This window comes from Phascolarctos cinereus, unplaced genomic scaffold, assembly GCF_003287225.1.
Source record: "Phascolarctos cinereus isolate Bilbo 61053 unplaced genomic scaffold, phaCin_HiC Scaffold_1;HRSCAF=81, whole genome shotgun sequence".
NCBI classification, from domain to species: Eukaryota; Metazoa; Chordata; class Mammalia; order Diprotodontia; family Phascolarctidae; genus Phascolarctos; species Phascolarctos cinereus.
This window is the reverse complement of record NW_027555514.1, coordinates 265,327,511-265,352,973: the sequence shown is the minus strand read 5'-3', so window position 1 is coordinate 265,352,973 and position 25,463 is coordinate 265,327,511. Positions and strand designations below refer to the sequence as shown.

Here is a 25,463-nt window from a genome sequence, read left to right as displayed (position 1 = left end):
TTTAATTCCTGACAGTGAGCAATTTCAAAACAAAAGGATTCTTTCCTAGTGCTCTAGTTTACTTCTCCCCCTTAAGATATACTTTTCTGACAAGCAGACAAAACTTATTGAACATACAGGCTGAAGAATTGCTAAGAATTGCTCCCTGTGGGATCTGTTCTGCGTTGAACAACAACAGCTAACATTTATATAGCACCTACTAAGTGCTAGGTACAATGATCTCATGTCATGCTCACAGCAACCCTGGGATGCAGGTGCTATTATTATCCCCATTTTACAGTTGAGTAAACTGAGGCAGGCAGCTGTTAAGTGACATGTCCAGGGTCACAAAGCTAGTAAGAGTCAGAAGCCAGATTTGAATTCAGGTCTTCTTGACTCCAGATTCAACAAGGACATCCCCAGGCTTATTGTGGAAAGTCATGATAATCCTGCTTGGAAAAAATGAGAGAGTAAAGCCAGCCCCTCTCCCTCTGTCCTCCCTACAAATGCTGAAGGTTGTTTTTTTTTTTTAAATGCTCCATTAATCTCTCTAGACCTGTTTTGGAATAAGAGGTCAAACCTGTCTCTTCTCCAGTGGTGAATCCCTGGTCCATACATGAAATCTACACATGTACTAGCAAATCATTAAGCCTTTCATTCCCCCCCACCCCGATATTAACTGTCTGTGCGACTCTGGGAAAATCACTTAATTTCTTTCTGCCTCACTTTCCTCATATGTAAAAATGAGACCAGATGGTCTGTAAGGTAGCTTCTAGCTTGACCCCAATGATGAGCCTCCTGTGTGTTAGGCACTGGGGATACAGAGATCAAAAGGAAACTACAGACTCTTCCAAAAAAAAGCATTCTCTTTTGTTCCCATCCTATTCACAAGATCATGTAAGAAATGTCATATGGAAGAGGCCAAGAGCCAAGTTCAAATCCTGCTGCCAACACTTACCTGAATCATAGATTAAAAAAAAGAAAGGGCCCTCCAAGACCTTGGAGTATGACCCCCTCTGATGACAGGGGAAAGAACAGAGAGCCAAATAACTTTAATAATTTGCCCACGGTCATCGGGGTGAGTAAAACAAGAGAAACAGGATTTGAACCCAGAGCCTCTGACTTCAAGTCCACTGCTCTTTTTCCCTATAAGTGACACTAAGGAGCAAGTCATTTAACCTCTAAGAACCTCAGTTTGCTTATCTGTAAAAGGAAGATAAAAACATTTCTCTTTTCCTCCCATCTCATTGTTATCCAGTCATGCCCAATTATCTGTGACCCCATTGGGGTTTTCTAGGCAAAGATACTGGAGTGGTTTGTCTTTTCCTTCTCCAGCTCATTTTACAGATGAGGAAGCTGAGAAAAACAGATGTAAGTGACTTGTCCAGGGTCACCCACCTCAAATCTGAGGCCAGATTTGAACTCAGGGAGATGAGTGTTCCTGACTCAAGGCCCAGCGCTCTACGCACTATGGTGCCACCTAGCTCCACTCCATTACAGAGTTGTTATAAGGAACAAATAATAACAACAACACTTATAATAACAGCTAGCATTTACTAGTGCCTACTGTGTTCCAGGCACTGTGCTGAGTGTTTTACAATTATTATCTCCCTCACTCTTCACAGCAACCCTAAGAAGCAGGTGCTATTATCATCCCTATTTTGTGGAGAAGGAAATGTGAGGCAAAGAGATGAAGTGACTTGCCCAGGGTCACACAACTAGCAAGTGTCTAAAACCACATTCGAACTCAGGTCTTCCTGACTCTAAACCCAGTTGCACTTTCTCCACTGCACCACCAAGGTTAACTCCTACCTTAGAATAACATTGCAGATCATGATGTTGGTTATTAATATTAAATTAAAAAGTATCCTTTTAAGACAAAGCATCATGCACTAGGAATAAAACAAATGTAAGTAATTCAGAGACATATTGGGTGATTTGCAGTACCCTACGCACAAGAGTCCGAGAAATGACCACAATGATGTTCATGAAGAGGTCACTTAAAAAAAGGAAGTGGAATGCTAATTGAAAAATCCACAACGGTCCTAGAGAACAGATAATGGAACGGATCTCCACTCCACCCCACCCCCCTTGTCAGAGGCACTGTGCTAGGCACTGGGGATACCAATGTAATTCATCCGTTGGTTTTGGTTCTGTTTTTTGCTTAACTGTTTATTTGTTACAAGGGTTCAATTCATAAGGTAGAAGAGTAGAGGAAGACAGGAGAAGATGATACTCAGAAAAAGCAATGATGAGAGTAAAAGACATCAATAAAACTTTTTTAAAAAAATAAGAATAAAAAGTATTATACTTTTTCTATCTTCTGTTCCTCCATCTTATTTCCTCTTGATGTAAAAACTTGACCAGATTATGTATGGGGTTTTCACATTTCAGGTTAAAAGTTAAAAAAGGAAAGAAAAAAGGATGTGGCAAAGAGGAAATGGATGGGTTTGCTGTGCTCAGTTATGACTGAAATCACAGTTAGCCGATGACTCTCCAGAGAAGTGACGAGCCGTCTTACTGGAGTTGCAACACCCTACTTACTGTCTCTTGTTCAATCTGTTCCATCATGGACTCTCCCTTCCAGAAGTTCTATGGAGCGATTTTTCTCCACTCAAAATGATTCCATGGACTGATAAAATTCCTTCTCTGCACCTCCACAGCATCAATGAATCAGTCAACAAGCATCTATGTAGTCCCTCCTCTGTGGCCAGGCACTGTGGCCAATAATAATGATGATGATGACGACGATAAACAGTCCCTGCCCTCAGTGAGCTTACATCCCGCTCTTAATGGTGAGGAGGGAAGGGACAGGAAAGCTGTGAGAAGAGAGCTGTGCAGTGAACGAAAGAAAAGCAGAGGGAAGATAGAAGAAGGTTTAAGATTATACAGATTTTTAAGCAAAACTATTGGTAGGGAAAGAGCTAAGAGAATAAGTATTTATAAAGAGTCTATTATGTGACAGGCACTGTGCTAAACACTTAGTAAAAAGCTTTTAGGAATGGTTAAACAAAAAAAAGAAAAAAAATGTTCTGCAGACCAGTGCCAGTAGTTGAGGAAGAGAGCTACATAGTATTTTCAAAAAAATAAATTAAAGTGATTTTTCTTGGTTTAAAATTTTTTTTTAACATCTCTTAAGATCACAAGAAACAATAAATGTCTCACCAAAACAAGGTTGAAAATTGCTGCTATAGAGACTGAGAAAAAGTTCCCCCAATAGACTCTAAGGTTCTTAAAAGCGGGGACATGTATGTATGTATGTATGTATGTACGTATGCATGTACGTATGTATGTATGTATGTATGTACATACTCATGTATGCATATATGCACATACATGTGCCTGTATATGTGTGTGTACAGGTGTGTATGCATGCATGTGTGTATACACACACACATTTTTTTCCTGTCTCTATCTCCACCTGGTAGCACAGTGAGTGACGTATAATAGGTGCTTAATAAATACTTATTTCCTTCCCTTCCTATCAAATGCCTCAACCATCAAAGGCAGAATCAAACAAAACCAACCAACCGTTCCTTGGGCACCAACTATGGCAGGATTGACTCCATCTCGGGTGGTGAAGGTGTTGAAAGTTGGACTTTCTTTTTTTTGGGCCAGCCTTTCATTTACACTCTTGCTGGTTTTCTGGGTCTTCTCATCTCACTCTACATCAGTTAATACAATTATTCCTATGTTTCTTAGCATAAAAATAATGAATGGGGTTAGATCTTTTTTAACCAACAGGATCTCTTATATAATCCTAAATGAAGGGATGGGTGGATTTAGAGCCTACCTCTAAAACTCACTGCTTCTATGTGACCACAGGCAAATTACTTTACTTTCTTTTTACTTCTATTTTGTCCATCTGTAAAATGGGTATCATCATACATGTAGTACCAACCTCACAGGGTCACACAGCTATTAAGTGTCTGAGGTCGCATTTGAACTCAGGTCTTCCCAACGCCAAGCCAAGTGCTCTATTCTCTCTGCTACTTAGCTGCTGAATATATAATAAGCACTGGCAAAGTCAGAGAATAGCTAACTTAACTAGTCTTTTCCAGTTGGGCGAGTGTAGTGTGCCTTGAATAACCAATTAAATAAAATAGCCCTTCCTGGCATATAGCTGACATTTCTATATTATTTTATTCTATAAACAAATCAATGAACATTTATTAAGCACCTACTATGTATCGGGGCAGCTAGGTGATACAGCAGATAGAGCACCAGGCCTGAAGTCAGGAAGTCAGTACTAGCTCTGAGACCCTGGACAAGTCACTTAATCCCTATTTGCCTCAGTTCCCTCTCTGTAAAATGGTGACACTCGAGAAGGAAATGGCAAACTCTTCCAGTATCTTTGCCAAGGAAGCCCTACAGACAAGTCCATGAAGTCACAAAGAGTCAGACATGACTGAACAACTATGTGGCACAGTGTGAGGTATACAAAGAAAAAAGTGAAATGATCTCTGCTCTCAAGAAGCTTACATTCTAACAGGGAAGAAAGCATGTACACATAAGTGTATACAGAATATATCCAAAAAGAATACAAAGTAATTTAGGGAGGGGACACATTAGCAGGGGGTGAGATTTTGTGACTGTAGGTTATAGAACACTACAATCTTGAGGGAAGAGAAAATAGATATTACTTCAAAGGCAATAGAGAGATACAAGGTAGGTGAGGGTAAGCTACCATACATTAGGAAAAACACACACACACACACACACACACACACACATACACACACACACAAGAACAAGACTAAAATATGTCAATTAAAACATTATAGAAAAAGATGAGATTGTCAACAAAATGACAGTGACATGTGACCATGTGATGTTAGGAGAAGGGGAAGAAGGTGTTTATTAGCACCTTGGGTGGACTCTATGGACAAGGTATGAGAGAGTATAGACAATAGTCCTATGGAATGGGAATGCATGAGTAGATTTCACTCAAGGGTGTGCTGGAGACAGCTCTACCAAGTTTTGGAGAGCCAATTGTTTAATTTTCATTGTGAGCATGTAATCCTCAGAAATTATCATATGCTATAAATCATAGTTTGATTTGTTTATTGATGGTCTGGACTTAAGAAAGTCATAGAGAAAATGCCAATCATGCAAATTAACCTTAAAAGTATATTGCAGGAACATGGTTTTATCCTAGAGAGCTGGTTGTTAAACATGTACCAGCACACCACTGGCTTCAATGTACCTTACTATTAGGAGCATCTTCATCTCATCTGGGCCTCATAACAACAATCATTTCATAGACAGGTACCTAAGGCCCAGAAAAGTAACGAAACCAGCCAAGGTCACATAGCTTACAAGTATCTGAGGCTGGCATCATACCCAGGTCCTCCTAACTCTAAGTCTATCCTGAATAGGCTAGAGAAGTGATCAATCTACAGGCATTTATTAAGCACCTACTAAGTATCAGACACAGTCCTAGGTGCTGGAGATACAAATACAAAAATGAAACAGCCGCTGTATTTAAGGAGTTTACAATGTATCAGCAGAGAGAACATGTACACATTTCCAAAATAAATACATGGTGAATTCCGTTCTCATTTTTTTACATTCTCTTTAAAAATTTAGTATTTCATTTTTCCCCAGTTACATCTAAAAACAATTTTAACACTCATTTTTAAAACTTTGAGCTCCAAAATTCTCTCCCTTCCTCCCTCCCCACTCCCACTGAGAAGGCAAACAATTTGATATAGGTTAATACATGTGTAGTCATGCAAAATACTTCCATAATAGTTGTGTTGTAAAAGACTAACTCTATTTCCCTCCATCCTATCCCCCCTATTTATTCTATTCTCTCTCTCCTTTCACTGTTGCTCCTCAAAAGTGTTTTGTTTCTGACTACCCCCTCCTCTAACGTGCCCTCCCTTCTATCACCCCCTCTTCTTAACCCTTTCCCCCTGTAGAATAAGATAATGTGTATATTGAATGTGTATATTATTCCTTCTTTGAGCCAATTTTGAGGGTAAGGTTCACTCACTCCCCCTCACACCTCCTCCCTCTTCCCCTTCACTATAAAAGCTTTATTTTGCCTCTTTTATGTGAGATAATTTGCCCCATTCTACCTCTCCCTTTCTCTTTCTCCCAATACATTCCTCCCAACCCTTAATTTTATTTTTTAGATACTATCCTTTCATATTCAACTCACACCTGTGCCCTCTGTCTATATATACTTCTTCTAACTACCCTAATGAGAAAGGTCTTATGAGTTATGAATATCATCTTTCCATGTAGTAATGTAAACAGCTTAACTTTAATAAGTCCCTTATGATTTCTCTTTCCTGTTTACCTTTACATGTTTCTCTCGAGTCTTGTATTTGAAAGTCAAATTTGCTATTCACCTCCGGTCTTTTCTCAAGAATGCTTGAAATTCCTCTGTCTCATTCATTGAATATCCATTTTTCTTTTATTTGTTTGTTGTTTATTTAATTAATTCATTTTTAGTTGTCAACATTCACTTCCACAAGATCTTGAGTTCCAAATTTTCTCTCTATCCCTCCCCTCCCCTCACCCCAAAATGGCATGCATTCTGAATACCCCTTCCCCTGATCTGCCCTCTCTCTTATCATCCCCTCCTTTTATCCTCTGCCCTTTCTATTTTCCTGTAGGGCAGGATAGATTTCCATACTCCATTGCCCGTATATCTTATTTCCTAGCTGCACGTAAAAACAATTTTTAACATTTTTTTTTAAACTTTGGGTTTCAAATTCTCTCCGTTCCTCACTGCCTGCCCTCCATTACTGAGAAAGCAAGCAACTCAATACAGGTTATGCATGTGTAGTCAAGCAAAAACACTTCCATAATGGCTATGTTGTGAAAAACTAACTATATTTCCCTTCATCCTATCCCATCCCCCATTTATTCTATTCTCTCCTTTGACCCTGTCCCTCCTCAAAGGTGTTTGCTTCTGATTACCCCCTCCCCCAATCTGCCCTCCCTTCTATCATCTCCCCACTCTCTTAACCCCTTCCCCCTTATTTTCCTGAAGGGTAAGATAGATTTCCATACCAAATTGAGTGTGTATGTTATTCCCTCCTTAAGCCAAATCCAATGACAGTAAGATTCATTCATTTTCTCTCACCTCCCCCTCTTCTCCTCCATGGTAAAAGCTTTTTCTTCCCTCTTTTATGTGAGATAATTTACCCCATTCTACCTCTCCCTTTCTCCTTCTTCCAGTATAATCCTCTCTCACCCTTTAATTTTCTTTTTTAGATATCATCCCTTCATATTCAACTCACCCTGTCCCCCTCTGTCTATATATATTCCCTCCTACTACCCTAATATTGAGAAAGATCTCATGAGTTACAAATATCATTTTTTCATGTAGGAATGTAAACAGTTCAACTTTAACAAGTCCCTTATGATTTCTCTTTCCTGTTTACCTTTTCATGCTTCTCTTGAGTCTTGTATTTGAAAGTCAAATTTTCTATTCAGCTCTGGTCTTTTCATCCAGAATGCTTGAAAGTCCTTTATTTCACTGAATGTCCATTTATCCCCCTCATGGATTATACTCAGTTTTGCTGGGTAGGGGATTCTTGATTATAATCCTAACTCCTTTGCCCTCTCGAATACATTTCAAGCCCTCTGATCTTTTAATGTAGAAGCTGCTAAATCTTGTGCTATCCCGACTGTGGCTCCACAATACTTGAATTGTTTCTTTCTGGCTGCTTGCAATATTTTCTCCTTGACCTGGGAACTCTGGAATTTGGCTACAACATTCCTGGCAGTTTTCATTTTGGGATCTCTTTCAGGAGGTGATCAGTGGATTCTTTGTATTTCTATTTCACCCTCTGGTTCTAGAACATCAGGGCTGTTTTCCTTGATAATTTCTTTAAAGATGGTGTCTAGGCTCTTTTTTTGGTCATGGCTTTCAGGGTAGTCCAATAATTTTTAAATTATTTCTCCTGGATCTATTTTCCACGTCAGTTGTTTTTCCAATGAGATACTTCACATTGTCTTCTATTTTTTTATTTTGGGGGGGCACCTTTGTTTTACGATTTCCTGATTTCTCATGAAGTCATTAGCTTCCATTTGTTCCATTCTAATTTTTAAGGCATTATTTTCTTCAGTGAGCTTTTGGACCTCCTTTTCCATTTGACCAGTTCTTTCTAAGGCATTCTTCTCCTCATTGGCTTTTTGGACCTCTTTTGCCATTTGGCTTAGTCTGTTTTTTAAGGTATTATTTTGTTCAGTATTTTTTTGGGGTCCATTTACCAAGCTGTTGACTCATTTTTTATGATTTTCTTGCATCACTCTCATTTCCCAATTTTTCCTCTACTTCTCTTATTTGATTTTCAAAATCCTTTTTGAGCTTTTCCATGGCCTGAGACCAATTCCTATTTTTCTCGGAGGCTTTGGATGTAGGAGCTTTGACTTTGTTGTCTTCTTCTGAATGTGTGTTTTCATCTTCCTTGTCACCAAAGGAGTCAGTTTTTTTCCATTGTTCACTCATTTTCCTATCCTATTACTTGACCTTTTAACTCTTTGTTAATGTAAGGCTCCACTTCCAGGGTGGAGGGTGAACTGTGCCAAGCTTCAAGAGTTTTGTGCAGCTGTTTTCAGAGATACTTCTAGGGAACTGTAAGTTTTCAGTTTTTCCAAGGTGGTATGATCTAAAGAGAGGTGCTTACTCACTCCTCTCCTGACCTGTGCTCTTGTCTGTGAATGACCATAAGCACTCTTTTCTGCCCTGGAACTGTGAAGAGGGCATGTGGCTCTACTGTGGCTATAAGCTCTGCTGTGCTAGAGTTCCTCCTCGCCTTGGAACTACCACACAGGACTGTGACCTAGATCCAAGTATGGGCAAAGCAACAGAGTCCTGCCTCAGTGCTAGCAAAGAGACCCTTGTCATCTCCTTCTGACCAGTTGTTCGACCCCCAGGAGCTGAGAGCTCTGGAAGCAGCTGCTGCCACTGCTGATTCAATCACTCCCGAGACCTGCTCCTGGTTTGCTGGGGCCAAGGCTGTGCTGGACTGTGCTCCTCTCTCACCCTGATGCAACAGACTTTTCCTGTTGATCTTCCAGGTTTTCTTGGTCTGGAAATTTGTTTTACTCTCTCTTTTTTGTGGGTTCTATTGCTCTAGAATTTGTTTAGAGTCATTTTTTTTAACAACATTTTATTTTATTTTATTTTTGGCTAGGCAATGGGGTTAAGTGACTTGCCCAGGGTCACACAGCTAGTAAGTGTTATGGGTCTGAGGCCGGATTTGAACTCAGGTCCTCCTGACTCCAGAGCTATGCTCTATCCACTGCGCCACCTAGCTGCCCCTACAGTCATTTTTAAAGGTATTTGGAGGAGTTCGGGGGAGAGCCCAAGGGAGTCCCTGCCTTTACTCCATCTTGGCTCCACCAAATTCAGTTTTCATAAAATACTTGGCCAGGTTCTCTCCTTCTGATTCTAAAGGGGAATCATCCTGGGCCCCTAATACTGGTGGAAACAAGAGAGTGACTCCTCCTTCTCCAGCTTCAGCTCTGCTACTTACTAGCTTTGCGACCTTGGGCAAATCACTTAACTTCTCTATTCCTTAACTTGGGCAAATCACTTAACCTCTACTTTCCTCATATGCAAAATGAGGGGGCTGAACCACATGATCTATTAGAGCCTTTCCAGCTCTAAATCTATGATCCTATTGCTTCTCTGTGCCTCAGTTTCCTTAAATGCAAAATGATGGGTAGAACTAGATGACCTCTGAAGTTCTTTCCAGCTCAAATTCTATGACCTCTCTGAGCCTCAGTTTTCTTACCTGCTAAAATGAGGGGGTTGGGCCAGATGACCTCTGAGTTCCCTTCCATTTCTAAGCCTATGACCTCTCTGGGCCTCAGTTTCCATATCTGCTCTAAAATGGTGAACCTTTGAGTCTCACCTTCCTTCTAAATCTAGGGGATTGTCTTAGTTCAAGCAGAGAGTCACAGGGAAGGGAGTTGGCAGGTGCCAACAGCTCAAAAATCCATCTAAGAGGTATGAAGGCATGGCCTGGGGGTAAGTTAAGGATTGTCACTGCTTTCCCCAAAGAATGCTTGGATAAGGTGAAACAAGTATACACAAAATCCTCAAAGAAAGATCAAGATGGCAGCGAGCCTACAGAATCAGGCCCTTTGGGGGAAGGGAGGAGTTGGCTTTTTCCCTTGCGCCCATGCAAAGACCCCAGAAGAGTTTGCAACCCCCAGCAGGACAGAAGAGGAAAAGGAGAGCTCAAGTCTGCTCCTAATAATGCCAAATTCACAACTGGATGGATATCCCTATTTACTCAGACTGCATCAGGCTGGTTGGGGTGAAGGAGGGATACCTGTACATCAGGCTATCTCATTTCCTTCCACAATGCGAGGAGAGTCAAAGTTTTCTTTGCCACTAAAGCTTAGCTGAGGAAAATCCATTCATATTTCATTCTTTGAGGATACTTCCTGCAACAATCATAGGTAGAACACTAGAAGGGTTCTGCGGTTGCTAGCTTGAGAACTATTAAGAAACCTCGGAGAAAAATTAATGCAACCTTTCATTTGACAGGGGAAGAAACTGAGGCTGAAGGAATTTCTAAAGTCACAAGATCAAGTACATAAGGAGCCAGGAGCTTAGAGATCATCTAACACAATCCACTCATTTTAAGGGTAAAGAAACTGAAGCTAAGAGACATTATAACATCATAGGATCATGGATTTAGAGGTGGTGGGGTTGGAGGTCATATCATCCAACTTTCTTGTTTTTTTAAATCTTTTTTCTTTTTTTTTTAAACGAGCTTGATATCCCACCTTCTTCAAGAAGCTTTTCCCAGTCCTTTTAATGCTAGTGCTGTCCCTCTAAGATTTATTTCCGACCTATCCTCTCTTTCCTGTATGTTTATAATTGTGCACATGTTGTCAGAGTCTGCATTCCAACCACACAGACTGTTGAACGCTAAGGATGGCTTCCAATTGGGGCTCAGAGATCTTTTATTGGGATTAGCGAATTAATCATCAAACATTTATGTGCTTACTATGTGCCAAGCACTGTGCTAGACAATGAAGCCAGGAGGACAAAGCTATAACAGCCCCTGCCCTCAAGGAGATTACATTCTATAGAAGGAAACAAATCATATAGAAATAAGTATTCAAATGAAGACAAAATAGGAGAGTGGAAGGAAATAAACATTTATTAAGCACCTATGCACCAAGCATTTTACAAATATTATCTCATTTAATCCTTACAACAACTTTACAGATATTATCTCTTTTGATCCTTATAACAACCCTGCAAGGGAGGTGCTGTTATTATCCCCATTTTACAGTTCAGAAAACTGAGGCAAACAGAGATTATACATATAATCATATATCCAAGTAAGTGTCCGAGGCCAGATTTAAACTCAGGTCTTCCCGACTCCTTCTGGCCTCTAACACTTACTAGATGGGTGACTCTGGAAAAGTTGCTTAACCCTGTTTGCCTCAGTTTCCTCATCTGTAAAATGAGCTGTAGAAGAAAAGGGCAAACCACTCCAGTATCTCTGCCAAGAAAACCCCAAATGGGGTTATGAAGAATCATGCATGACTTAAATGACTGAAAAGCAACAACTTTCTGATACTTAGCTGGCACAGACAGACAAAACAGACACAAAATAAATACAAAGTCTTCAAAATGGACAGATATTTATCATTGCTCAGGGGATGGCTGGAATGGGGTCTTCTCTTGGAAAGATCACAGAGAAAGACCCTTTCAAGCCCACTGTCCTGTGGATTCTTTTGTGATTAGCCAATTCTTCTCAACATTCTGACACTGGCAGACCCAAAGGCCACCATCCCACCAGCCTTCTCTTCAATATCAACACCACAAGATTAGGTGAGATCACACAGCCAGTCAGTAAATAAGCACCTTTATTAGGCACTTACTGTGGGGCAGCTAGGTAGTAGATAGAGCACCAGGTCTAGAGTCAGGAAGATTCTTCTTCCTGGCTTCAGACACTTACTAGCTGTGCGACCCTGGGCAAGTCACTTAACCCTGTTTGCCTCAGTTCTTCATCTGTAAAATGGGGACACACTGGAGAAGGAAATGGCAAACCACTCCAAAGAGTCAGACATGACTGAACAAGAACAGATGTACCAAACCCTGTGCTAAGCACTTTCAGAGTGAAGGTTGGAGTTGACAAAGAAAGGGAAGAAAAAGTCGCTACCTTCAAGATGCTCAGTCTAATGGAGACTGTGACATGGAAACATCGATGGGTACTATTATGAGATATACAGAATGGACGGGAGCTAACCTCAGAGGGGATAGTCCTAGAGACGGGGTTCTTAACCCGGAGTCTGCATACTTCACAAAAATCTTTTCTGATCATTGTATTTCAATACAATTGGCTTCCTTTATAATCCTATGTATTTTATTTCATGAATTTAACTTTTTCATGAAATTAATTTTATTTAACTATTTCTATTTAACTATATTAATTTTATTTAACTATTTCAATTTAACTATATTAATTTTATTTAACTATATTAATCTTATTTAACTATTTCAATTTAACTATATTAATTTTATTTAACTTTCAATTTAACTATATTAATTTTATTTAACTATTTCAATTTAACTATGTTAATTTTATTTAACTATTTCAATTTAACTATATTAATTTTATTTCACTTTCAATTTAACCATATTAATTTTATTTAACCATTTCAATTTAATTATATTAATTTTATTTCACTATTTCAATTTAATTATATTAATTTTATTTAACTATTTCAATTTAACTATATTAATTTTATTTAACTTTCAATTTAACTATGTTAATTTTATTTAACTATTTCAATTTAACTATTTCATGAACTTATGCTGAGTTGGGTTTTATAAGACTGCCAAAGGGCTCTATGAAACCAAATAGGTTAAGAACCCCTGTATTAGCTGCTGAGGGGAAGCAGGAAAGTGTTCTAGAGGAATTTTAAAGAAAGAAGTATATAAGCTGAGTCTTTAGGGAAGACAGTGAAATGAAGAGTTGGAAGTGAGGGGCCAGGGAATTCTAAGCATGGAGTATAACCCATCCAAAAGCATGGAGGGAAGAAATGGAGAGTCTTGGGGGCAGCTAGGTGGCACAGTGGATAGAGTACCAGCCTTAGAGTCAGAAGGACCTGAGTTCAAATCTGGCCTCAGACATATAATACTTACTAGCTGTGTGACCCTGGGCAAGTCACTTAACCCCATTGCCTAGCAAAAAAGCAAAACAAACAAACAAACAAAAAAGAAACAGAGAGTCCTATTCGAGGACCTGCCAAGTAGACCAATGGACCTGGAAGGTCAGCAGCCATTTATTAAACACCTACTATGTGCCAGGTCTTGTGCTAAGTACTGGGGATACCAAAAAAGATAAAAGAGGTTCCCTGCCCTCAAGGAGCTTACAGTCTAACAGAAGAGACAACATGCAAACAAATATGTATAAACAAGATACAGACATGACAAATTAGATAATCTCAGAGAGGAGACACTAATATCAAAGAGGGGTGAGGGGCATAAGGTATAAGACACTGGAAAAGCAGAGCAGGAGACCAAGTTATAAAGGACTTTCAATGCCAAATGGTTCTTGAACTGAAAAGGACCTCAGAGGCCATCCAGCCCAATGGTGTCATTTTATAGATGGGGAATCTGATGGCTAAGGAGGTTAAGCGATCTGTCTGAGGCCATCCAGGTAGAGATGCTGTCAAATGAACCTGGCTGGTCACCATGTTTCTCCCCCAAAGAACAACGGCAAGAAAACAGAAGAAGGGAAGTTCCTATGGTTTGTAGGCTTTGGGCTGGAAGGCACCTAAGAGGTCATTAAGCTCAAGTCCCCCATTTTACAGATGAGAACATTTAGGCTCAGGTAAACTGAATAAATTTCCCAAGGTCACATAGCCAGTAAGTGTTTGTTCTGAAATAGCAGAAGGGTCAATTGTTATTAAGCACTGAAAAATCTAATGCAGTTAATCTATTTTTTTCAGAAAGAGTTCGATTATATGGAACAAAGTGTTCTTTTTTTCTAGTGTTTTTTTTAAAGACTACTGCAAAAAAAAAAAAAGGATTATTGACCAAAAAAAATAAGTTTATTTCTTCAAGAGTCTAAATTCTTCTCAAAGAATTGGATGGGATGGTATCTGGTACAGTTAAAAGTAGCCTGGTCCCAAAATGGAGATGAGAAACATACTGCACTCTGTTCTTTCAAGAAGTGGGGGGCTATGGGTACAAAATGGTACATACAATATTTACTTTTCATCAATTACTTTTCTGATCTTTCTTTTAATTACTATTGTTATTATTATTGGTTACAAGGGATGACTGGCTGGGTAGGATAAGGAGAGAACACTGAACTTGGGGGACAGAAAGTCTTAGGTTCATTCAAGTCCCAGTTCTACTACACTTTAGCCATATATCCCTTCTTTACTGATATGTTTCTTAGTTTTAACAAACTGCTTTTTTCTTGTTTGTATGTTTTTTGAATCAATGGCTTGTTGGGTGGTAAAGGAGAGAGAGATAAATTCAGAAATGAAGGTGATATAAAAGGTGATGTAAAAATAAAAAATATCAGCAAAAATTAAATATTTTAAAAACAGAAAATATTGTTAAACTTTATGGTAATTTACAAAGCAGCATTACACATAACAATTGGATGCTGCATTTGGCAATCAGGAAAATCTGGGTCCACATCTCATTTCCAACATTTACTAGCAATGTGACCTTGGACAATTTGTTCAATCTACCTGAGCCTAAATGTTCTCACCTGTAAAATGGAGGAGTTGAGCTCCATGACCTCTAAGGTGCTTTCTAGCCAAAAGCCTACAAACCACCACCACTAATACCACAATGTTCATAGGGCCCTAAATCCAGAGCCAGAAGACATCTCGGAGGCCATCTACTCCAATCCCCTCATTTTGCAGATGAGGAAACTGAGGTTGACTCATCCAAGGTCATACAAGTAGTGATTTATAAAGTCGGATTTGAACCCAGGTCCTTTGGTCTTCACACTTGCCCTCCTTGAACATGGAAAAGGGAATCAGCCACTAACCATTTGTAAATAATTAGAAATGTGGTCTATGCATTTTCAAACCAATTTCTAATGCCCAGTTTCTAAAGCCCTCTACCTGAATTCTTTTATTTAGTTTTTCCCCAATTCCCAAAAGAAAAATAATAGTAGTTCATATGTATATTACCTCACTGAACCCTCATAACAACTTTGTGAGATAGGTACTATTAGTATCCCCATTTTACAGATAAGTAAACTGAGGCTGAATGATATACTTTACCCAGGGCCACCCAGCCAGCAAAATATATGAGCCTGGATTCAGACCCAGGCCTTCCTGGCTCTCAGTCCAGTAGTGCTTCCACTATACCTCATTGCCTTTAAAAGGATTAATTGCTTATGTTCATATTAATATTTATATTTACTCAAAGTCATATCTGCCTTTTCTCAGAGGAAATGACCATCTAGGTCTAAGAGGAAAGTTACAAACTCAGTCAAGGTCCCTTTCTGCTCCAAAAGGCTAAGATCCCAAGCTTGATTCAAATACGACTTCATTTTAAAAACAACAACAACAATGGAATAATTACTTTCCATGAAACATATCAACTTGCATCAATCATAGAGTCAATGGCGGGAGTTGTCTGCTGCACTGTAAGAAGCATTGAAGTCAGAGGATCTGTGTTCAAATCTCACCCTCAATGATTCTGACTGTGTGACCTTAGCCAAGTCAATTAACCTGTTCTGTAACTTTCTTACCTATAAAATAAGGGAGTTGGACTACATGGCTTTTGAGGTCCCTCCCAGCCCTAGGGCTAGAACCCTCAGAGATCTGAATCCCGGCCCTGACATTTACATCTTATGGACTCTGAATAACTTGGCTTCCCTGGATCTCAGTTTCCTCATAGATGAAAAGAAGGGGTGATCCATGGCCGTGGAACACTGCCTATGATATCAGATTTTTTTCAATGTATTGATGTGTTTTGCTGAATTTTCCCCCCTTATTCTTTCTTTTTAAAAAAAAATGCCTTTGTCATAAAGGATGGCTCTCTGGGAAGTAGAGAGCGAAAGATATAAGGGGTAATACAGGTGATGCAAGACAAAACATACTAAGTAAAATCTAGCACAAAATGTGTGAAGTTTAAGGCCACTTTGGTTTAGTTTTCTTTTTTTTCGTTCCTGGTCAAGGATGCCCAATTTACCTGTAGACTCTTAACAGATGTTTGCTATATTGGATGGAATAAACACCAGCCTAATTTTGAGAAGCATTAGAGACCAGCCTGGATGGTTTCTGAGAGTTTGCAGAAAGCTCTTTTTGATGGAAATGAGAAAACTCAGGTTGGCTTAACTCCCCCGGGGTGGGGGGTAGGAGGTGGGCTGCCTTACCATTCCAAACACCCAGAGTGGCTACCTTCCAAGTTTTCATTACTTTCATTTAACTACACAGATGAGCAACTCTCAATCTGATGAGCCCTGGACAGAAAAAAAAAATTCAAATCTCTCAAAATCTAAATGTCTCGTTCACCAGTTGGTAACACAACAAAGTGGGGATGATGAACCACTTCTAAGTATAGAGGAACTATCTTCCCGCCTTCTTTTTTTTTTTCTCTCTGAAGGAAAATGTTTGCAAGAGACAAGGTATATTTTTGATTTCATCTGGCTTGGCTCCTGCCATCATCTGTATAACATTTTCTTTGGATTTGTAGCAGAATGGACTTCCTGTTACTATACCTTGACGTTAGGCTGAAAATCATGACTCATACTTAAAAGTCGCAAAGAGCCACTTCATTATCTCAGCAGCTCAGACCTTCAAGAATCCTCAACATTCCCAGAAAAGGAGTCAGGCTAGTCAACCTAACTATAAACACACCTACTGTCCCTGTAGAAAACGTTGCCTCAATGTGTTAGGTCATGACAATCAGGAAGATGGAAAGAGCAACAGCTATGCTACTGTCAGAGGACCCCGGTTCAAATTCTGATGCTGGGACTTCCTGCCTCTCTGACACTGGGCAAATCACTACTTGCAGTAAGCCTCAGTTTCCTCATCTAAAAGAAGGAGAAAGTTGGACTATACGGTCCCCTGCCGGCTCTAGAACTATGAGTCAATACTTCATGGCCAAGCAATGGGCTCACTGAACAATAACTCTGGGTGAAATACCCATTCATTTTCCTAGTACCAGATTAGCCGCCATGGCAAAGTAGAAATATCCTGAATTTTGTAGTCAGAAGACCTGAGTTCAAGCTTTCACTTGACCTCAAAAATTCCTTCCAAGTCTAGATTTACGATCCTTGAGTCTAACTCAGGACGACTGACACCCAAGCCAGGGAGCTGGGATGATTTTAAGAGCCAGCTCAAGACACATACAATCACTCCTGCCTAAAAAAAGCCATAGGACCAAGGCAAGTCCTTGCCTGGCTGGCCAAGTGACACTTTGACCTCTTCATTCTGCGTATGGCTGACTAGCCCCTCAGCAACCACACGGCCAACTTCCTCATGTTTCCTACTCAGGAACAAAGCGATGGCACACTACCCTCAAAAACCACAGCCAGTGAAGGATTCACCACCTCTCAGGCAGCTTTGATGGTGGTGACTGAGTCACTCCAAGGGGCTGGAAGAAAGCGTAGCTGCAAATTAGCAGGCAGTAAATCATTTTCAGTGAAAACAAAGCTCTTCCTTCACTCCAGGAAGTAAAAGCATGCCTGTAGAGAGTTTTTAATTAATTTCTTTAATGAGCTCATTGTTTTGAAACATTCTGTGGGAAGGTGCTTCTGGAAGTAATATGTGCAAGTTATAGGACTTCGAGGACCGGGAAGGGATCTTGGAGGTCACTCAGTCCAAACCCCTCATTGCACCGAAGAGGAAATTGAGTCAAAAGAGTTTTTTTTTTCTTAAACACCCATAAATATAAGGATCTGGTACCTAGTAGCATAGAAAGAGTGCTAGAATTGGGCTCCAGCCATAAACCCAGTGGCATGTGAATGTAGGGCAAGTCAATTCACCTCTGGAAACCTTAGTATATTCATTTATAAAATGGGAATAATAAGAAGTGAATTAACAATACTTATATTCAATTACCGAAAAAAAATCTATCTATCCATGTAATGATCCACATATCATTAAATATAAAAGCATAATAGCCAGATAATAACTTGTCCTGGGACTGTTTTTGTCTAAACTCTATCAGCAAAGATCATTTTTGTTGTTCAGTTGTTTCAGTAGTACCTGACTCCTCATGACCCCATCTGCAGTTTTCTTGGCACATATACTCTAGTGGTTTGCCATTTCCTTCTCCAGCTCATTCTCTAGATGAGGAAACTGAGGCAAACAGGATGAAGTGACTTGCCCAGGGTCACATAGCTAGGAAGTGTCTGAGGTCACATTTGAACTCAAGGCTTCCCAACTCCAGGCCTGGCGCTCTATCCCCTGCGCCACCTTGCTGCCCCAACAAAGATCAAAGGATCATAGAATCAGAACCAGAAGGCACCTTAGAGACCCAATGAGTTCAATCCTCTCATTTTATCACTGAGGAACTGAGGCCCAGAGAGGTTAAGAGATTTGTCTAAGGTCACAGAGTCAGTCAACAAGCATTTATCAAGTAACTACTATGTGCTAGGCACATTTATTAAGTGCATCAGGCATTGTGCTAAGCACTGGGCATATAAAGAAAATCAAAACAGTTCTTTCCTTCAAGGAACTCACAGTCTAATGAGGAAGACAAGATACATATCTTGTGTTTGTGTGTGTGTGTGTGTGTGTGTGTGTGTATAGATATAGATATAGATATATGATAGACAGATAGATATGTGATAAATTGGAGGTTATAGATCTACATGGGACATATATACATGCTATATGATAAATTGGAGGTTATATATTTATATGAGAGATTTTATATATAATAAATTATAGATTGTATATATATTGGAGAATATATCTATACATAATATATGACAAATTGGAGACTATATAGAATATCTATACATAATATATGATAAATTAGAGACTTCATATATAGGAGAATATATATATACACACATATGATAAATTGAAGACTATATAATATATGATAAATTGGAGGTTTTATATATATCAGAGAATGTATATACATAATATACAATAAATTGGATATTTCTATATATTGGAGAATTTATATATACACATATATGTTAAATTGGAAGTTTCTATATATTGGAGAATATATATATATGATACATGATAAATTGGGGATTCCAACAGAGGGAAGGTAAGGAGTAAGATAAGGAGTACTGGGAAGGGTTTCTTGTAGAAGCTGCGATTTTAGCTAGGACTTGAAGAAAACCAGGGAAGCCAGGAAGCAGTGATGGGTAAGAAGAAAATTCCAAGCATGGGGGACAACCAGTAAAAATGCCTGGAGTCAGGAGCTGAAGTGTCCAGTTCAAGAAACTTTGGGGAAGCTGATGTCACTGGGTCACAGAGAACATAGTGGGGAGTCAGATATAAGAAGACTGGAAAGGTAGGAGGGGGCCCATTTATGAAGCCCTTTGAACTCTAGAGGATTTTATATGTAATCCCAGAGGTGTTAATTAACAGGTCCAAGATTTGAACAGTGATTCTGTGACTCTAAATTCTCAGATTTAGACACTTAACTAGCCGGGTGACCCTGGGCAAATCACTTCAGCACTTGCCGTCTGCCTCATTTTCCTCATCTGAAAAATGGGGATGATAAAACTGCCTATCTCCCAGGGCAAAATGTTTTATCAAACAAGAGAATATTTGTAAGGAACTTTGCAAACTTTAAAGTGCTATACAGATGCAGGCTATTGCTATTACACCCAGCATTCTTGTCTCTGTATGAGACAACCAGGCAGTAACAAAAACACTGGTTTCTAGAACAGAGGTTCTTAGCCAGGGATCCATGAAATGAGTTTTAATATTTTGATAACTTCATTCAAATTTAATGGGTTTCCTTCATGATCCTATGCACTTTATTTTGTGCATTTAAAAACAAAGGGGTCCACAGGTTTCAGCAGACTTTGTTAAAGGGCATCCATGACAGAAGAGCAGTTAAGAACCCCTTCTCTAAAATGTTACATTTAAACAAACAATAGCAAGATGCTGACTTATTCTTGGCCCATTTTTAAAGGGATACGACTGAAAAATAAAATAATAACAGATTGCCAGAATGTATTTCCTCCTTACCTCCATTTCTGAGAACTCCCAGCTTCCTTCAAAATTCAACTCAAGCTCTATCTTCTATATGTGGTCTTTCCTGATCCCCTCGCCTATTCACGCTCCCTCCCAAAAAATTAGTTTGTATTTATTTTGCTTATATGTTACATTGAATTATATATAGATACATTGTTTCTTCTCAAAAGAGCTTAAGGTCCTTGAGGGCAGGGGCTGCTTAGTTTTGTCTCTATGTAGTTGCTCTCTGGATACTTTGTAATTGTTTGTTGATTTATTACAGAACTTTTGTTATTTTACTTATCGATGTGAGCTATTAAGATCAAGAGGCAATTTCATTTCTCACCTACTGCCCAAAAAGCACCTTGCTTAGGAGTATATTTAGGAAGAGAGTCAAGTCATATTTCTAAACGCCTTAACGCTGTTACAAAAGCAGACGACCAGACATCATCTCAGGGACACATCCATGCACATTTTTCCATTTTAAGATTTTATTCCTGATGAAAAAGAAGGGCAGATAGGTGGTACCGTGGATTGAGGCAGGAAGACGCAAGCTCAAATCCTGCCTCCGATACTTACTAGCTATGCAATCCTGGTCAAGTCACATAATCTCAGTTTACCTCAGTTTCCTCCGCGGTAAAATGGGCATAATAATAACACTTACTTCTAAGGGTGGTTGTGAGGATCGAATGAAATAATATTTGGATAGTGCTTGGCATAGCCCCTGGCTCCTAATAGGTGCTTGCTAAATGCCAGTTCCCTTCCCCTTTCAATGTGCGAAGCCACAACATTCAGGCGGGTCAGCAAATAATCTCTATTTTCTCTCCTACTTCACCTAACATCAGTCATTCCAAGAAAATGGAGGGTAGGCACTATTTCTAGGTTTGTTCACTTTCGTCTCTGTGTCTCCAGGAACTAGGTTATTGTAGTTCAGAGGACTGTACTGACCTTAGGATGTAGAGCTCAACCCCGCCCCCGCCCCCATTTTATAGATGAGGAAAGTGAGGTACAGAGAATTTAAGTGAAATGGCTAATGGGTGTGCGGAGGGATTTGAAATCAGGTCTTTCCAACTACTAATCCTCCCTTCTATTCACTATGACACTCAGTAGCTTCTGCCTAATAAATATTTCTTGAACCCAATACAGTCTAACAGTTTGGAACAGTGGAAAGAATATTGGGTTTGGCACCCAAACACCTGAGTTTGACTCTCAGGTGTGACACTCACTATCTATCTGTGTTGTCTTGGAAAGTCACTTTTCTTCTCTAGACCTCAGTTTCTCCATGTGTAAACTGATCAAATGAGACAACAGACTAAACAGACAAACTGCTATATAACTAGCTTTGTGAACCTAGTCAAGTCACATAACCTCTGTTTGCCTCAATTTCTTCTACTGTATCTGGTCAAAGATGAGAGATCAATACACACTGGCCAGATTGCTTTGGTATATCTTAATAATGGGATAGAGACTGAATCTGATTTGATAGAGACTGAATGTAAGACTTGAGGATGAGGGAATACCTTCTAATAATGTAGGTTAGCACCTTCAAAGAAACAGAGTCTTAGTTGTCCAGGAAACTGAGAGATTAAGGGACTTGTTTGCCTAAAGTCACAGAGCAGCCAGTAAGGATCACAATTCAGTCTAGAACCCAGGTTTTCCTGGCCCTGAGGCCATACTGCTAATCAATTTCCCTCTCCTTAACAATCCATATGTATATGATCCATTAAAGTTTACAAAGGACCTTCTTCCCAAAGACCACTAGAGAGAGGCTGCACAAAGTACTTCTCTACTATTCCAGTTTTACAGGCAGAGAAACTGAGGCTCAGTTACTTGCCCACTCCCTCCACAAGTGCCAGGGACAGCATCTGAACCACAATTCAATTCCACTCAATTCAATAAGTTATAAGTCCGACACTTCTCATTACACCAAGATGCCCCCTGAAGTGGGGTGCTGGATCTGCCTAAGATATCCAGCAACTGCAAAATCTTCTAATACTCCAAGATAGAGAAAGGTCACAGGGCACTTCTCAAGTGTCTCCCAAGCTCACTCTCTCAATTTTTTTTTTTGCTCAATTTAACACCCCTTTATCTTTTTAATGGAGTAACTACATTTCTCTGCAATCACAAAAAGTTTTTAAAAAAACAAACTTATCTGCTAAAGCCTTCATCCTTTTCATAACTACCATATAAATGCCAGAGTCTTTCGCACACACACAATTTCTACTTGCAAGTTTATTACTGGCACCTCTAAAAAAATCTGCTTATAGGCAGCTTTCTCTATGGACAGACCCAGGAACCTTCTAAGACAATCTCTAACTTTATAATCCCCATAAATTGAAACTCATAACTGACCTTTCCAAATAAACTTGTACAACAGAGGGGGAGATATCAGAGGGTTATTTTGCTTGGCAACGGGGATCTGAAATTGATTTAGGGTCATTAATAGATGTCTGGAACATGTTTCAGCTTCTCTCTCCCTCCCCAATCCTATCCTCCCCACTCCAACCAAAACTACAGTAAATATTTGAGAAGATGGGTCTGCAAGAAACTCTGGGAGCCAAAAAACGCTCAAAACACATGCAAAACAAATTAGGGAGGGAGAAAGGCAAGCTGGCTGGCCAGAAAAGAAAAAAATAATAGTAATAAAGGCAAATGGAGAGATGAGAGTCTGCAAAAGTTTCAAGGGCTATACTCCTCGAAAAGCTGCTGAGCCTGGAAAGTCTTGTTTTGTTCCTGAGCCCCTAAATAAATAAAGATGTAACTTGTCTCCCTTTCAGTTGCTGGGCTCTGTCTGAGAAAGGCAGGACAGGGGTTGGCTTCACAAAAACCCTCCTGTGTTAAAAGAACGGAAACTCCTAATGAGATTAGTTGGGGGGGGGGGTGAGTGTGTGAGTGTGTGAGTGTGTGAGTGTGTGTGTGTGTGTGTGTGTGTGTGTGTGCGCGCAGACATTACTTAGCGGTGACTGAAGGGGCTCTCTTCCTGCAAAAGCCAATGGAAAATTCAGGGAACTTTTTTCCCCCTGCAGCATCAGTCTTTCTAACCTTCTCCTGCAAAGCCAAATCCAAAAACAACTCTCTCCTTTTTCTCTCCCCCCCCTTTTTTTCAGGAGGGTGGAAAGTGGCAAAGTGGGCCAGGGGGCTTTAAAAAGCTGGCGGGGCACGGCGGGAATGGGGGGCAGGGGGCTGGAGAGACTCTTGAAGACTACAAAGGAAACTGTAAAAAGCGCAAATACATAAACCTGAGCAGGAGAAAAACCACAGAGTTTCTTTGTGAGCTGCTGAAGTGACTCATTTTCAAGATGTTGTCTGGTGCCAGTTTCAAAGCGGAAGCGCATGGCAATTAGTCCTCCTGTTTCCAGACAAGCCAGAAATTCTCCCGACACTCTCCTCTTTTTTTTTAAAGCCCCTTCTGCAGTTTCTGAAATCATAGCGCTTGCTCCCACCCCCGGCCCCAGAAATGACTCCTCCTCCTCCTCCTCCCCCTCCTCCCAGCACACACTTTGATCAGCTGGGGAAGCCTAGCCAACAAACCCAGAACTCCTTTTTTGACTGGAAAAAGAAAAAGAAAATGCTCAAGCAACCCTCCCCGCAATGTCACGCCTACCCACCCCCTACACTTTATTGACAAACATTTGCGCTCTCCGAAAGCAGTACTGGCCCGGCTGAAGCATACATCTCCCCTGCCCTTGGCCCTGGCTCCAACCTCTGCTAGCTTCAGGGATCTTTAAATGTCCCACATGGGGTGGGAGGGGAAGTCAGGGATCTCCCAAGAGTGACTGCTCCATACTCTCTTCCCCACCCCACCTCCACCTCTTCCCCCCAAGAAGTGACATCATTTTCCCCCCTCCAGATCCCTTCACTTCTCCAGAGGAGGCTTTGCCCTCCCTTCACCCCAGGGGTCCACCTAGGACGGCTGCAGCCTCTTCTAAACTCAGGGCTGAAATAAGCACACCCTCCAAGGCTCAAACAACTGTCCTCTCTGCCCCCTTTCCTTCCAGACACTCTCCCTGAAAGATTGGGGAGGAGTCTCCAATCTTCCCTGTCCATTCCTCCCCATTCACCCCCTTACCCTTCGGGGTGCGCCTCACTCCCCACTGCATGCACTCTAGAGAAGAAAAAGGGGGAGCGCCCCGAAGATGTAAGAGCATCCCTACTGCTTTTGTCTCCCCTGCTCCAGAATAAGGAGGCTCAGAAAGCAGTCCTGTAACCCGCTGGTCACAGGAGCAGACAAAGTGGGGCAGCCTGAGGAGGCTCAGGGCGAGGATCTGCCCCGGGGAGTGGCTGCCAACGGAGCTCAAGCAGCATGGGTCCGTCTGTCCAGCTGCAGACGCATATACCCTTACACATACAGCCTCTGCAACAAAACATCCAGGAGAGGGCCCCCCCTAGAAATCCCCACCCGATACCCCTAGCCCCGGCCCCCGAGAGCACGCAAACTTTGCAGCAGCTCTCACTTTGCAACCGCACAAGCTAGCGAAGTCCCCTCAACTTACCCAGATGTCGGATGAGCTTTAACCAATTCTTCTGCTGGGTAATATTTTAAGAGGAACTGGGTAAAATCCCCTGATTTTCCATGCTGACAGGCGTCTGCGAACGGTCTGTTTCTCTTGTAATGAGATCCTGATTCCCCCCCCCTTTTTTTTTCTGTCGCTCACTCTCTCTCTCTCTCTCTCTCTCTCTCTCTCTCTCTCTCTCTCTCTCTCTCTCTCTCTCTCTCTCTCTCTCTCTCTCTCTCTTTTTCTGCTGTGTGTGTGAGAGAGAGCAGGAAGTTGGAGCAGTCAGACAGAGAGCGGGCTCACTTCCTTTACTGAGCTATTCCCCAGGCGGTTTGCAGTCTGTGTAAACAGGCTTTTCCTCCCTTCTCCTCTCTCTCTGGCCGCTGATGTTCAGCATGGCTGTAATATAAGACACACACATAATAAAATGGTAACGGTAACTAACACACACACACACACACACACACACACACACACACATATACACACACACGCACGTACACGCAGACACACACTCTCTCTGAACAGACACGGCGGAGCTCCTGACCCCCCACCTCTTCCTGTTCCACCACCCCAGGGGAGGAGCTTCTAACCAGCTCCAACTTGGTACAAGAGCAGCCTTTTCCTAACATAGAACAAGGTGGCTGGGATGGAGAAAAATAGACATTTTCCCCTTATCCTCCATCCTCCCCCCAACTGTCCCATTCTGTGCTCTCCAACCTCACCCTATAGGACAGCCCCGGAGATGGAATGACATGATGGTATTCATTCCATAAAGAATTCATCTTTTCCTGATGCAACTCCACTTAGAATCATTGCTTAGAACAGGATGCAAGTGGTCATCCTGAAATACTAAAACTG

General features: G+C 40.8%; 1 protein-coding gene across 1 annotated transcript in view; it reads right to left on the bottom strand.

The window, feature by feature from the left end:
• Positions 1-25,147, bottom strand: part of ELK3 (ETS transcription factor ELK3) — a 96,500-nt gene extending 71,353 nt beyond the window's left edge. The window contains exon 1 of the mRNA XM_021006448.2: positions 24,600-25,147. The gene's annotated coding sequence lies outside the window, so the exon portion shown is untranslated. The remainder of the gene's footprint in view (positions 1-24,599) is intronic.
• Between the last annotated feature and the right edge of the window lie 316 nt (positions 25,148-25,463).